Raw genomic sequence first — 4,905 nt, forward strand, 5'->3', positions numbered from 1 at the left:
GTAAACTATGGCAAAATAGTGAAAAGCCCATAGGAAAGCTCATTCAAGGCCTCGTTCTCCCAAGTTCTGGCGTTAATCCTCATCTCCATGATTAGCGATGCAAAAGATTCAGGCGGCCCTCCTGCTGCCTCCCTGCGGTTTCTTCCAGATTCAGATCAAAGAAGCCGGCGACTCCTTTCCTAGTCGTTTCAACAAGGGCACTCGATGATGCTTGGATGGCTAATCAAGTACACCCGCTGCTGATCAACTAGGGCACTCACGCCGTTGATCTAGTGAATTTGCCACCAAACAATTTCAAAGGTATATACTATCTTCGTAATCTACTTTGTTTGATGTACGTGTTCATGTCGTAGTATTTGTGATCAGATGAGGAAAACTTATCTTATATATCTTTTATTTTTATGTTAGCTATACTTTCCTATAGAAAAAGTGAAGAGAAAGAATAGAAGAAATTTCTTTCTGAACCACTTGTTCCTTTTTTTGAGGGAGACGCTGGTTTCAATCCTTTAATCCTGGCCTTAATTTTTTTGATTAAACTCTTATGAGATTGGTAACTCCTACGCTTCTTGTAGGTAGCTAAATTTAAATCAATATTTGTCAAAAAAGCATATACTACCTACGTTCCAGTTTATAGCCTACCAAAACGTCATATATTTTGAGACAGTGGTTCTTGTGCTTATGTGGTAGACAAGTATGAACATGTAGCATTATATCGAGCGTCATCTCTTTGGCCCCCCCTATGCTCAAATCCTGGCTCCGCCCCTGGTAGGTATGGAGAGGCAAGATCTCAGCTATGGCGAAGGTATACACACGGTTTTTACGAGTTCAGGCCCTTCTCGGAGGAAGTAACAGCCCTACGTCTCGGTGGTCGATTGGATTACACGTGTGATGTTACAGGGGGTGCGAACCCTTGTGCCTGATGAGGAGGGTGGCTTATATATAGAGTTCGCCAGGACCTCTCCAGCCCTCCATTACAAGGGAGTTAATGTACATAAAGTGGTGGCGGTACTGGTAACACCAGCCTTAAGTGCTGTTAATGACCTTAAAGACTACGGAGTGAATGCGTGTCCGTTGCACGCTGAGTGACTCCTGTTCTTTGGGAGGTCGAGTGATTCTCTGGTTGGCCGAGTGACAGTAGGTAGGGAGACTCCCGAGTGACATGATGTCAAGTGGATTGCACTCGACATCTTCGACCGGGGGTCTCATGTTGTCCCTTGACCTTCTTGCCTTCTTGGGTAGTGACCTTGGGTAGGACGTATAGGTCAGGCCTATGACCCTACCCTAGGTCTGTATCCTCATCAGGTTGGTGTGAGGAAATCTCTTTTCTTACCATTATACATATCACAAGACCTGAGTTGTAGCCCAAATTATTAAACTTTCTCGCAAATGACAGCTACAAACATAGAAATGGTGTAAATCCCTAGACTGAAATCGACCCACGTGCCAGTGATGTAGCTACTACACAAGCTAAAAAAAGAATGCTACGAGGGTTAAGAAGAAACGATTTTTGATTGGGATGTTTGGCGAGCAATCAAAATGAGTGCCAATGATGTGAAAAAGGAAGTCATGTTGCTGCAGTGAAAAGAGCAGGTACTTTGTGAGGAATTTGACGCGCATAACTGAGGTACCATTCTCAAGCATTTGGTCTATATCATTATTCAGGGTTTTTGTTTTGGAACGGTTGACATCTCATGTCGAAATTATACCATTCTTTCTCTTATTCCTAAAGTGAAGGGAGCTGATTCTATTCGCCAGTTTAGTCCTATTGCGCTAATTAATAATCTCTCTATATTTCCCTCCAAAGCCTTTTTCTCTCGTGTTTCTCCTATGGCTCATTGAGTTATTGCTCTGACCCAATCTTCTTTTATCAAGGGGCGCTTTATTCTGGATGGTATTGTTAGCTTGCACGAGATTGTTCATGATCTGCATGTTAAGAAGAAGAACTCTATTATTCTGAAGTTTGATTTTGAGAAGGCCTATGACTGTGTGCGTTGGTCTTTTCTCCGTCATGTTTTGCTCCCTAGAGGCCTTGATGGAGCTTACGTTCATCGCTTATGCTGCTAGTTTCTGGTGGCCATGCAATTGTTTCTGTTAATGGTGTCGTTTGTCCTTTTTTTTTGCTAATGATCTTGGCCTAATGCAAGGCGATCCTATTTCTTCCCCATTGTTCAATTTTGTGGCTGGCGCGCTCTCCTGAATCCTTGATCGTGCTCCCTACTCTGGCTACATTACCCCTGTTATTTCTGATCTCAATCCCTCTAGTGTCTCCCACTTGCAATATGCACCCAGAGACCGGAGACTCCCACACCTCCACACATTGAATAGAGCACCCCTCACAAAATAGGAACTATTAATGAATATTTACAAGAATCAGTGGTTTCACACACTTACAAATAGAAACATGGTACTATTGATAGATTGTGTCAGGCGCGCGCGCGCACACACGCACACGCACACACACACTCTACCTGAAGGAAGGTTGCGGTAATATTTCCCCTTTTTCTTTTCCTTCTATTATGTTCTCACCATTAATTTTTCGTAAGCAGAATGTACGAAATGATACATAGAAGCATAATTGTGGCATAAGCTGCTCCAATGAGGCCGACCCATGTGCCGGTGATGTAGCTAATCCCCAAGCTCACAAAACAAAATCCTACAAGGATTACCAGAACATTGTTTTTCATGGTAATGGGCTCCTTGTGATATATGTTTTTCGCGAGCATCCCAATGATCATCAGTGACGAGAAGAAGGCGGTGGTGTTGCTAAAGTGAAAGATCGCAAACCTTATGGGAAATTTATCATGCATAATTGAGGTACCAGCAACGACCTTGTTCGTGTTGTCATCGGCGCCCAGAAGCCACCAGGCGGGGCAAGGCCCGCGGTGAAGGTGATGGTGGCAGCTAGTGAAGTCAGGAGCAATACCCACGAACGAAAATCCTCCTGCTTCTTTTCAACGCCACTGACGGGCACTATATTATGGAAGCCATCCACAGCAATCGCCGCCAACTGTCCATCATCGGAGGGGATGAAAAGCACCGGCATGCCATTGGCACCTTTTATTATCTTCAACAACTCATCAATTGACATTTGTGGACGATGGTCAATATTGATCTCTTGTTGCCGAGGCTGCGTTGAATCTCCATCTAAATCATGTCCTGACGATATTGGCAGTGTGTTTGTTGTGACATCTTCTTCTGGCATATTCTCTGCAACAAGCATCACTTGATCAGTTTTTTAGGGGAACCAACAGTGTTCACGAAGTCAGGCCATACAACGACGGGTCAACGGCTATCTTTTGATCGGACTTTGAGACCAGAGGCTTCGGCGATTCTTGTTTCATGTTGTAAAACACGGTTGAAGTGACGATTCTGACTAGCCCAATTACTGCTCAGTTGTAAGATGAAATCCAAATTTTGGCATATTCATATGGATAATCGCAAAATAAATATTTTTCACTGGTTCATATATTTAAACAAGCAATCCTTTTTTGGCGGGAAATTTGAACAAGCATTTTTTTTGAACCGAAACCGTAGAACAATCGTTCTACGGAAATTTCATTAAAAAAACAGTGTACAGTATATACAAGTACAGTTCATAGAAACAATCAACCCACTCCCTCTTTCTTAAACCCTGAGGCTACCATTGAGATTAGTTCAAATTCTGTTCAATCCAGCTGGAAAAAGGATCTCTGAATAAGGTAGCCCAGCCGGGTTGGTCGTGGTCTGTAGGAACTTAACTTAAGGAACAAGCATTTTTGTATGTACAAATGCATATTTTAGACAGGTTCCTACCTACACCAGTATGCCAACTATTTTTCTACATGAGTAGTGCGCTCTTTTGACTCATGGGCTAGAATTGTCAAAAATAAAATTTAAATGTACAAATAAATCTCACATGCACACCAAAAAAGAAAAAAAAAACTGACAGTCGTGTGCTAAACTGCACAGCCTATCCTAGCAAGCTCTTCATTTTGCCGAATTCAAAGCTCGCGCAGGACACTACCGGGTTACTCCTCCTCTCCGTTGGCAAAAAAATAATAAAAAGAAGATACTGGATTCCCTTACCTGAGTGAGATTAGCGAAGTCTGAGCGACCAAAACCTGATGCCCGGAGAGCATAGAAGCCGCCTGCCACAGCAATGCCACGAGTCTCGGTCTGGTCAGGCCCCTCCCAGGTGCTTTAAATTTGCTCCTCAGCTGCACCCTCAAGACCCCAGCGACAATGGCAACAAGACGGTCACCTCGTGCCCTCTAGCTGCGGCGGACGGCGATAACGAGGCCAAATAAGGTCTGAAAACTAGCTAGCACATCGATCGGTCCGGTTCTGTTTGCAGTACGTACGTGTCTGTCTTCACTCTGGAGTATGTGTAACCGATCGATGGATGGCAGGCAGAATACCGCTTGAGATGCTTTTGGACGAACGTAACTCCAAAGGAGCTACCTCGCTGGCTGCAGATGCTAGCAGGCCCCAGCTCAACAAGAAATGTTCGTGCCATATTATATTAACTGCACCTTCAGAACCGGCCAGAGAAGGGCTAGGCCGGCGGTCTATATTTTTACTCCACCGTACTCCCTCCGATCCTTTTTAGTTCACATATAAGATTTGTCTGAAGTCAAATCTCGTAAACTTTGATCAAGTTTATAGAAAAGAATGCCAACATTCAGAATGTGAAATCAGCAACATTATATGCGTCATGATTTAGTTTTCATATTGTATAAATTTAGCATTGTAGATATTAATATTGTTTCATATAAATATGATCAAACTTTGCGAAGGTTGACTTCAGATAATTTTTATATAAAGAGTAAAAATGACCGGAGGGAGTACCAATCAAGGGTACCAACGACAGAAACATAAGTTCCTATGGCGTGAGGATTCGGTGGGCAAACTCTAGGCCCGCCTCTT

This window comes from Triticum dicoccoides, chromosome 6B (genome assembly GCF_002162155.2).
Source record: "Triticum dicoccoides isolate Atlit2015 ecotype Zavitan chromosome 6B, WEW_v2.0, whole genome shotgun sequence".
NCBI classification, from domain to species: Eukaryota; Viridiplantae; Streptophyta; class Magnoliopsida; order Poales; family Poaceae; genus Triticum; species Triticum dicoccoides.